Here is a 10576-nt window from a genome sequence, read left to right as displayed (position 1 = left end):
TAAGATACTAAACTGAAAACCTTATGAAAACATTTCTGCATGAGCTTGGGTGTGGGAATTTGTGGTGAATTGGCTAGCATTCTGGCTTTCAAGCACTTCAGTCTGATTTCACATGTTGTTGAAACCAAATGGCTTCTATTCCTTAGCAATCTGGTTATTAGTTTGGGATATTTTTAATCACGGGACAGTCTTTTAGAGTGGATGTCCACTTCTTGATTACTGTGCAGTTTCTTACTTTGTTTCCGATGATGGTTTTACTCCTATTACCTGAATCCTGGAACCAATTGCTGTGAGCTTGAAGTACAGGGCTAACAAGTCCATACATTCCACTTTAAGAACCTCAATCAAAGCATTCTTTTGAGCAATAAGGGAGACTTATGGGCAGCCTTACTCTCCCCAAGGAACCTATCAGCCTGATCACATCCTATTGGCACTCTGCTTCAGATAGCTGAGAACCCCAGGAGATTAGGCTCCTAAATTTGCTACAAGACTTGTCCAAAAGAGGATTGTCTGTGAAGTTGACCACACACAGCTTTCCAACACATTGACATTACTATATGGGTATGGGATCTGTTATACAGACACTGCTTATGCAACAGGATGTCAAAATAATCCAGTGGAAAAATGTAAATACATGCTGCTTTTTCAGTAATAATATCACACATAGATGGTGAGCTAGAGTTTCCTCCTACAGTGATTGTGAAGAGTAATGATAAACACTTCAATAAGGAATGGAATGCCAAAGACATTTTGGGACAGACAGGGATATATTTTAAATGTATTGTAGTAGTAGATTTTAGTCATGGTGCACAAATATACTGGAAAAGACCTTATATAGAAAACTCCCAGTGCTTCAATTAATAGATAACGAACCTGTGCATTCAATGCCACAATTGCAATTTTAGGGGTCTCAGTTGTCCTAGTCTACATTCACTGGAAGGGAAATGGAGCTTGAGCATTATTCAAAATCGAAATCCATTGATCACTTTGGCAAAAACTATTTTGATGCTGCTTATTGCTATCATAGTCTGCACGGTATACAGAGAAACCATACAAGTCATAGTAATCTAACCATTTGTTTTTGGACAAGCAGCAAAGGGAGATACAATTTAGGTTGTTTCTATCTGGTAATAACATTTCAAATGGATTTCCTAACATTGTAATCTGGATTTTTTGTACTTTTAACTTTGTTCAACATAATAAAAATGAAAAGGTAAGATGTATTTTATGTTAAGAGAAATTGAAATGTTCATCCAATCTGTGTACGCAATAGTATAACACCATAAAGAAGCAGATGAAAACAAATTATTCCAATAAGAAGATGCAGCCCTATTGGCAAACACTGGTATTGCAGTCCTAAAAGAATACTCAAATTGCAATTTCTACAGTTGGTTCCATGGTGTAATGGTTAGCACTTTGGACTTTGAATCCAGCGATCTGAGTTCAAATCTCAGTGGAACCTTGCTTTTGTTTTTTCTTAAAGATGTCATATGAAATGTGAACACAATTCAATATATGTAACTCTAGCTAGCAGAGACAAAATAAAACAAATACAAGAGGCACAAAACAGTATTGTCTGAATAATCAGCTAAATTATTCATGCGGTAAGATATGAAATAAAACAAAACAGAGAGTCTCCATGCAATACCATACATGTGTACTGAGATGGTTGGTACGGTGCAAAGTAGTTAGCACTGCTGCCTCACATGGATCCAATTGAAACCCAGACCATAATCCACTATTGTGGAGTTTGAAATTCCTTATTGTGCAAGGAAAGCTTCTCCTTAAGTGCCCCTGCCCAAATCCAGTCCAAAAAACATACCAATATGCTAATTGGCAAGTGATAAAATTGAGCCCAGTATGCATGTGTATTAGAGAATTTAGACTTGACACCTCACTGGGACAGGGATTAATGAGAATAGATAAATTGTTATTCGTAAAACACTGTATATTATTCAGCCATTATTTCAATAAAGGATAAACACCATGTTAACAGTATATAAAACAGATTTAATGCACAGCAGAAGAATTTACTGCTGCAGTATATTTCATATAAAAGGTAGCTAAAACAAGATACTAAACTGAAAACCTTATGAAAACATTTCTGCATAAGCTTGGGTGTGGGAATTTGTGGTGAATTGGCTAGCATTCTGGCTTTCAAGCTCTTCAGTCTGATTTCACATGTTGTTGAAACCAAATGGCTTCTATTCCTTAGCAATCTGGTTATTAGTTTGGGATATTTTTAATCACAGGACAGTCTTTTAGAGTGGATGTCCACTTCTTGATTACTGTGCAGTTTCTTACTTTGTTTCCGATGATGGTTTTTCTCCTATTACCTGAATCCTGGTACCAATTGCTGTGAGCTTGAAGTACAGGGCTAACAAGTCCATACATTCCACTTTAAGAACCTCAATCAAAGCATTCTTTTGAGCAATAAGGGAGACTTATGGGCAGCCTTACTCTCCCCAAGGAACCTATCAGCCTGATCACATCCTATTGGCACTCTGCTTCAGATAGCTGAGAACCCCAGGAGATTAGGCTCCTAAATTTGCTACAAGACTTGTCCAAAAGAGGATTGTTTGTGAAGTTGACCACACACAGCTTTCCAACACATTGACATTACTATATGGGTATGGGATCTGTTATACAGACACTGCTTATGCAACAGGATGTCAAGTTAATCCAGTGGAAAAATGTAAATACATGCTGCTTTTTCAGTAATAATATCACACATAGATGGTGAGCTAGAGTTTCCTCCTACAGTGATTGTGAAGAGTAATGATAAACACTTCAATAAGGAATGGAATGCCAAAGACATTTTGGGACAGACAGGGATATATTTTAAATGTATTGTAGTAGTAGATTTTAGTCATGGTGCACAAATATACTGGAAAAGACCTTATATAGAAAACTCCCAGTGCTTCAATTAATAGATAACGAACCTGTGCATTCAATGCCACAATTGCAATTTTAGGGGTCTCAGTTGTCCTAGGCTACATTCACTGGAAGGGAAATGGAGCTTGAGCATTATTCAAAATCGAAATCCATTGATCACTTTGGCAAAAACTATTTTGATGCTGCTTATTGCTATCATAGTCTGCACGGTATACAGAGAAACCATACAAGTCATAGTATTCTAACCATTTGTATTTGGACAAGCAGCAAAGGGAGATACAATTTAGGTTGTTTCTATCTGGTAATAACATTTCAAATGGATTTCCTAACATTGTAATCTGGATTTTTTGTACTTTTAACTTTGTTCAACATAATAAAAATGAAAAGGTAAGATGTATTTTATGTTAAGAGAAATTGAAATGTTCATCCAATCTGTGTACGCAATAGTATAACACCATAAAGAAGCAGATGAAAACAAATTATTCCAATAAGAAGATGCAGCCCTATTGGCAAACACTGGTATTGCAGTCCTAAAAGAATACTCAAATTGCAATTTCTACAGTTGGTTCCATGGTGTAATGGTTAGCACTTTGGACTTTGAATCCAGCGATCTGAGTTCAAATCTCAGTGGAACCTTGCTTTTGTTTTTTCTTAAAGATGTCATATGAAATGTGAACACAATTCAATATATGTAACTCTAGCTAGCAGAGACAAAATAAAACAAATACAAGAGGCACAAAACAGTATTGTCTGAATAATCAGCTAAATTATTCATGCGGTAAGATATGAAATAAAACAAAACAGAGAGTCTCCATGCAATACCATACATGTGTACTGAGATGGTTGGTACGGTGCAAAGTAGTTAGCACTGCTGCCTCACATGGATCCAATTGAAACCCAGACCATAATCCACTATTGTGGAGTTTGAAATTCCTTATTGTGCAAGGAAAGCTTCTCCTTAAGTGCCCCTGCCCAAATCCAGTCCAAAAAACATACCAATATGCTAATTGGCAAGTGATAAAATTGAGCCCAGTATGCATGTGTATTAGAGAATTTAGACTTGACACCTCACTGGGACAGGGATTAATGAGAATAGATAAATTGTTATTTGTAAAACACTGTATATTATTCAGCCATTATTTCAATAAAGGATAAACACCATGTTAACAGTATATAAAACAGATTTAATGCACAGCAGAAGAATTTACTGCTGCAGTATATTTCATATAAAAGGTAGCTAAAACAAGATACTAAACTGAAAACCTTATGAAAACATTTCTGCATGAGCTTGGGTGTGGGAATTTGTGGTGAATTGGCTAGCATTCTGGCTTTCAAGCACTTCAGTCTGATTTCACATGTTGTTGAAACCAAATGGCTTCTATTCCTTAGCAATCTGGTTATTAGTTTGGGATATTTTTAATCACGGGACAGTCTTTTAGAGTGGATGTCCACTTCTTGATTACTGTGCAGTTTCTTACTTTGTTTCCGATGATGGTTTTACTCCTATTACCTGAATCCTGGAACCAATTGCTGTGAGCTTGAAGTACAGGGCTAACAAGTCCATACATTCCACTTTAAGAACCTCAATCAAAGCATTCTTTTGAGCAATAAGGGAGACTTATGGGCAGCCTTACTCTCCCCAAGGAACCTATCAGCCTGATCACATCCTATTGGCACTCTGCTTCAGATAGCTGAGAACCCCAGGAGATTAGGCTCCTAAATTTGCTACAAGACTTGTCCAAAAGAGGATTGTCTGTGAAGTTGACCACACACAGCTTTCCAACACATTGACATTACTATATGGGTATGGGATCTGTTATACAGACACTGCTTATGCAACAGGATGTCAAAATAATCCAGTGGAAAAATGTAAATACATGCTGCTTTTTCAGTAATAATATCACACATAGATGGTGAGCTAGAGTTTCCTCCTACAGTGATTGTGAAGAGTAATGATAAACACTTCAATAAGGAATGGAATGCCAAAGACATTTTGGGACAGACAGGGATATATTTTAAATGTATTGTAGTAGTAGATTTTAGTCATGGTGCACAAATATACTGGAAAAGACCTTATATAGAAAACTCCCAGTGCTTCAATTAATAGATAACGAACCTGTGCATTCAATGCCACAATTGCAATTTTAGGGGTCTCAGTTGTCCTAGGCTACATTCACTGGAAGGGAAATGGAGCTTGAGCATTATTCAAAATCGAAATCCATTGATCACTTTGGCAAAAACTATTTTGATGCTGCTTATTGCTATCATAGTCTGCACGGTATACAGAGAAACCATACAAGTCATAGTAATCTAACCATTTGTTTTTGGACAAGCAGCAAAGGGAGATACAATTTAGGTTGTTTCTATCTGGTAATAACATTTCAAATGGATTTCCTAACATTGTAATCTGGATTTTTTGTACTTTTAACTTTGTTCAACATAATAAAAATGAAAAGGTAAGATGTATTTTATGTTAAGAGAAATTGAAATGTTCATCCAATCTGTGTACGCAATAGTATAACACCATAAAGAAGCAGATGAAAACAAATTATTCCAATAAGAAGATGCAGCCCTATTGGCAAACACTGGTATTGCAGTCCTAAAAGAATACTCAAATTGCAATTTCTACAGTTGGTTCCATGGTGTAATGGTTAGCACTTTGGACTTTGAATCCAGCGATCTGAGTTCAAATCTCAGTGGAACCTTGCTTTTGTTTTTTCTTAAAGATGTCATATGAAATGTGAACACAATTCAATATATGTAACTCTAGCTAGCAGAGACAAAATAAAACAAATACAAGAGGCACAAAACAGTATTGTCTGAATAATCAGCTAAATTATTCATGCGGTAAGATATGAAATAAAACAAAACAGAGAGTCTCCATGCAATACCATACATGTGTACTGAGATGGTTGGTACGGTGCAAAGTAGTTAGCACTGCTGCCTCACATGGATCCAATTGAAACCCAGACCATAATCCACTATTGTGGAGTTTGAAATTCCTTATTGTGCAAGGAAAGCTTCTCCTTAAGTGCCCCTGCCCAAATCCAGTCCAAAAAACATACCAATATGCTAATTGGCAAGTGATAAAATTGAGCCCAGTATGCATGTGTATTAGAGAATTTAGACTTGACACCTCACTGGGACAGGGATTAATGAGAATAGATAAATTGTTATTCGTAAAACACTGTATATTATTCAGCCATTATTTCAATAAAGGATAAACACCATGTTAACAGTATATAAAACAGATTTAATGCACAGCAGAAGAATTTACTGCTGCAGTATATTTCATATAAAAGGTAGCTAAAACAAGATACTAAACTGAAAACCTTATGAAAACATTTCTGCATAAGCTTGGGTGTGGGAATTTGTGGTGAATTGGCTAGCATTCTGGCTTTCAAGCTCTTCAGTCTGATTTCACATGTTGTTGAAACCAAATGGCTTCTATTCCTTAGCAATCTGGTTATTAGTTTGGGATATTTTTAATCACAGGACAGTCTTTTAGAGTGGATGTCCACTTCTTGATTACTGTGCAGTTTCTTACTTTGTTTCCGATGATGGTTTTTCTCCTATTACCTGAATCCTGGTACCAATTGCTGTGAGCTTGAAGTACAGGGCTAACAAGTCCATACATTCCACTTTAAGAACCTCAATCAAAGCATTCTTTTGAGCAATAAGGGAGACTTATGGGCAGCCTTACTCTCCCCAAGGAACCTATCAGCCTGATCACATCCTATTGGCACTCTGCTTCAGATAGCTGAGAACCCCAGGAGATTAGGCTCCTAAATTTGCTACAAGACTTGTCCAAAAGAGGATTGTTTGTGAAGTTGACCACACACAGCTTTCCAACACATTGACATTACTATATGGGTATGGGATCTGTTATACAGACACTGCTTATGCAACAGGATGTCAAGTTAATCCAGTGGAAAAATGTAAATACATGCTGCTTTTTCAGTAATAATATCACACATAGATGGTGAGCTAGAGTTTCCTCCTACAGTGATTGTGAAGAGTAATGATAAACACTTCAATAAGGAATGGAATGCCAAAGACATTTTGGGACAGACAGGGATATATTTTAAATGTATTGTAGTAGTAGATTTTAGTCATGGTGCACAAATATACTGGAAAAGACCTTATATAGAAAACTCCCAGTGCTTCAATTAATAGATAACGAACCTGTGCATTCAATGCCACAATTGCAATTTTAGGGGTCTCAGTTGTCCTAGGCTACATTCACTGGAAGGGAAATGGAGCTTGAGCATTATTCAAAATCGAAATCCATTGATCACTTTGGCAAAAACTATTTTGATGCTGCTTATTGCTATCATAGTCTGCACGGTATACAGAGAAACCATACAAGTCATAGTAATCTAACCATTTGTATTTGGACAAGCAGCAAAGGGAGATACAATTTAGGTTGTTTCTATCTGGTAATAACATTTCAAATGGATTTCCTAACATTGTAATCTGGATTTTTTGTACTTTTAACTTTGTTCAACATAATAAAAATGAAAAGGTAAGATGTATTTTATGTTAAGAGAAATTGAAATGTTCATCCAATCTGTGTACGCAATAGTATAACACCATAAAGAAGCAGATGAAAACAAATTATTCCAATAAGAAGATGCAGCCCTATTGGCAAACACTGGTATTGCAGTCCTAAAAGAATACTCAAATTGCAATTTCTACAGTTGGTTCCATGGTGTAATGGTTAGCACTTTGGACTTTGAATCCAGCGATCTGAGTTCAAATCTCAGTGGAACCTTGCTTTTGTTTTTTCTTAAAGATGTCATATGAAATGTGAACACAATTCAATATATGTAACTCTAGCTAGCAGAGACAAAATAAAACAAATACAAGAGGCACAAAACAGTATTGTCTGAATAATCAGCTAAATTATTCATGCGGTAAGATATGAAATAAAACAAAACAGAGAGTCTCCATGCAATACCATACATGTGTACTGAGATGGTTGGTACGGTGCAAAGTAGTTAGCATTGCTGCCTCACATGGATCCAATTGAAACCCAGACCATAATCCACTATTGTGGAGTTTGAAATTCCTTATTGTGCAAGGAAAGCTTCTCCTTAAGTGCCCCTGCCCAAATCCAGTCCAAAAAACATACCAATATGCTAATTGGCAAGTGATAAAGTTGAGCCCAGTATGCATGTGTATTAGAGAATTTAGACTTGACACCTCACTGGGACAGGGATTAATGAGAATAGATAAATTGTTATTTGTAAAACACTGTATATTATTCAGCCATTATTTCAATAAAGGATAAACACCATGTTAACAGTATATAAAACAGATTTAATGCACAGCAGAAGAATTTACTGCTGCAGTATATTTCATATAAAAGGTAGCTAAAACAAGATACTAAACTGAAAACCTTATGAAAACATTTCTGCATGAGCTTGGGTGCGGGAATTTGTGGTGAATTGGCTAGCATTCTGGCTTTCAAGCACTTCAGTCTGATTTCACATGTTGTTGAAACCAAATGGCTTCTATTCCTTAGCAATCTGGTTATTAGTTTGGGATATTTTTAATCACGGGACAGTCTTTTAGAGTGGATGTCCACTTCTTGATTACTGTGCAGTTTCTTACTTTGTTTCCGATGATGGTTTTACTCCTATTACCTGAATCCTGGAACCAATTGCTGTGAGCTTGAAGTACATTGCTAACAAGTCCATACATTCCACTTTAAGAACCTCAATCAAAGCATTCTTTTGAGCAATAAGGGAGACTTATGGGCAGCCTTACTCTCCCCAAGGAACCTATCAGCCTGATCACATCCTATTGGCACTCTGCTTCAGATAGCTGAGAACCCCAGGAGATTAGGCTCCTAAATTTGCTACAAGACTTGTCCAAAAGAGGATTGTCTGTGAAGTTGACCACACACAGCTTTCCAACACATTGACATTACTATATGGGTATGGGATCTGTTATACAGACACTGCTTATGCAACAGGATGTCAAGTTAATCCAGTGGAAAAATGTAAATACATGCTGCTTTTTCAGTAATAATATCACACATAGATGGTGAGCTAGAGTTTCCTCCTACAGTGATTGTGAAGAGTAATGATAAACACTTCAATAAGGAATGGAATGCCAAAGACATTTTGGGACAGACAGGGATATATTTTAAATGTATTGTAGTAGTAGATTTTAGTCATGGTGCACAAATATACTGGAAAAGACCTTATATAGAAAACTCCCAGTGCTTCAATTAATAGATAACGAACCTGTGCATTCAATGCCACAATTGCAATTTTAGGGGTCTCAGTTGTCCTAGGCTACATTCACTGGAAGGGAAATGGAGCTTGAGCATTATTCAAAATCGAAATCCATTGATCACTTTGGCAAAAACTATTTTGATGCTGCTTATTGCTATCATAGTCTGCACGGTATACAGAGAAACCATACAAGTCATAGTAATCTAACCATTTGTATTTGGACAAGCAGCAAAGGGAGATACAATTTAGGTTGTTTCTATCTGGTAATAACATTTCAAATGGATTTCCTAACATTGTAATCTGGATTTTTTGTACTTTTAACTTTGTTCAACATAATAAAAATGAAAAGGTAAGATGTATTTTATGTTAAGAGAAATTGAAATGTTCATCCAATCTGTGTACGCAATAGTATAACACCATAAAGAAGCAGATGAAAACAAATTATTCCAATAAGAAGATGCAGCCCTATTGGCAAACACTGGTATTGCAGTCCTAAAAGAATACTCAAATTGCAATTTCTACAGTTGGTTCCATGGTGTAATGGTTAGCACTTTGGACTTTGAATCCAGCGATCTGAGTTCAAATCTCAGTGGAACCTTGCTTTTGTTTTTTCTTAAAGATGTCATATGAAATGTGAACACAATTCAATATATGTAACTCTAGCTAGCAGAGACAAAATAAAACAAATACAAGAGGCACAAAACAGTATTGTCTGAATAATCAGCTAAATTATTCATGCGGTAAGATATGAAATAAAACAAAACAGAGAGTCTCCATGCAATACCATACATGTGTACTGAGATGGTTGGTACGGTGCAAAGTAGTTAGCACTGCTGCCTCACATGGATCCAATTGAAACCCAGACCATAATCCACTATTGTGGAGTTTGAAATTCCTTATTGTGCAAGGAAAGCTTCTCCTTAAGTGCCCCTGCCCAAATCCAGTCCAAAAAACATACCAATATGCTAATTGGCAAGTGATAAAATTGAGCCCAGTATGCATGTGTATTAGAGAATTTAGACTTGACACCTCACTGGGACAGGGATTAATGAGAATAGATAAATTGTTATTTGTAAAACACTGTATATTATTCAGCCATTATTTCAATAAAGGATAAACACCATGTTAACAGTATATAAAACAGATTTAATGCACAGCAGAAGAATTTACTGCTGCAGTATATTTCATATAAAAGGTAGCTAAAACAAGATACTAAACTGAAAACCTTATGAAAACATTTCTGCATGAGCTTGGGTGTGGGAATTTGTGGTGAATTGGCTAGCATTCTGGCTTTCAAGCACTTCAGTCTGATTTCACATGTTGTTGAAACCAAATGGCTTCTATTCCTTAGCAATCTGGTTATTAGTTTGGGATATTTTTAATCACGGGACAGTCTTTTAGAGTGGATGTCCACTTCTTGATTACTGTGCAGTTTC

The 10576-nt window shown here is 36.3% G+C and overlaps 5 non-coding genes across 5 annotated transcripts; all 5 read left to right on the top strand.

Moving 5' to 3' along the window:
* Positions 1-1390: 1390 nt before the first annotated feature.
* On the top strand, positions 1391-1462 carry TRNAQ-UUG (transfer RNA glutamine (anticodon UUG)). Its single transcript has one exon. It is a non-coding gene; the product is annotated as a tRNA-Gln (tRNA).
* Positions 1463-3459: 1997 nt separating this feature from the next.
* On the top strand, positions 3460-3531 carry TRNAQ-UUG (transfer RNA glutamine (anticodon UUG)). The gene has a single exon. It is a non-coding gene; the product is annotated as a tRNA-Gln (tRNA).
* A 1997-nt stretch (positions 3532-5528) lies between these two features.
* On the top strand, positions 5529-5600 carry TRNAQ-UUG (transfer RNA glutamine (anticodon UUG)). Its single transcript has one exon. It is a non-coding gene; the product is annotated as a tRNA-Gln (tRNA).
* Positions 5601-7597: 1997 nt separating this feature from the next.
* On the top strand, positions 7598-7669 carry TRNAQ-UUG (transfer RNA glutamine (anticodon UUG)). Its single transcript has one exon. It is a non-coding gene; the product is annotated as a tRNA-Gln (tRNA).
* A 1997-nt stretch (positions 7670-9666) lies between these two features.
* TRNAQ-UUG (transfer RNA glutamine (anticodon UUG)) lies at positions 9667-9738 on the top strand. The gene has a single exon. It is a non-coding gene; the product is annotated as a tRNA-Gln (tRNA).
* The last annotated feature ends 838 nt before the right edge of the window (positions 9739-10576 follow it).

This window comes from Mixophyes fleayi, chromosome 10 (genome assembly GCF_038048845.1).
Source record: "Mixophyes fleayi isolate aMixFle1 chromosome 10, aMixFle1.hap1, whole genome shotgun sequence".
NCBI lineage: Eukaryota > Metazoa > Chordata > Amphibia > Anura > Limnodynastidae > Mixophyes > Mixophyes fleayi.
Note: the sequence above shows the minus strand (reverse complement) of the source record. Positions and strands in the feature narration are given on the sequence as shown.